This window comes from Pseudophryne corroboree, chromosome 7 (genome assembly GCF_028390025.1).
Source record: "Pseudophryne corroboree isolate aPseCor3 chromosome 7, aPseCor3.hap2, whole genome shotgun sequence".
Taxonomy (NCBI): Eukaryota; Metazoa; Chordata; class Amphibia; order Anura; family Myobatrachidae; genus Pseudophryne; species Pseudophryne corroboree.
In genome coordinates this window covers 197,048,894-197,049,236 of record NC_086450.1, presented here as the reverse complement: position 1 = coordinate 197,049,236, position 343 = coordinate 197,048,894, and the positions used below count along the sequence as shown (strand labels likewise).

The 343-nt window shown below is 41.1% G+C and overlaps 1 pseudogene; it reads right to left on the bottom strand.

Moving 5' to 3' along the window:
* Positions 1-223: 223 nt before the first annotated feature.
* Positions 224-343, bottom strand: LOC134947385 (5S ribosomal RNA; annotated as a pseudogene).

Genomic DNA, 343 nt, shown 5'->3' with positions numbered 1-343 from the left:
ACCCCACCCTATGAGTGGTGAGTGCAGACACTGCACCCCGCTTCTGGGGTGGCGAGTGCTGTGGTTTTCTATATTTGTTTGAATATATATATATATATATATATATATATATAAAGTGCTAAGTGAAGTGCAAAATTAAAGGTACTAATAAATTATTATTAAGATGCAGATAGTGTGAGTAATACTAAACTGACATGCTCATGTAGGCTATTTAACATCAGGTTGGTTACAGTACCTGATCTTCCCAGATGGTCTCCCTGGTCTGGTACTGATCAGGCCCGACACTGCTTCGCTTCCAAGATCGGACGAGATTGGGCCTTTCCAGTGTGGTCTGACTGTAATA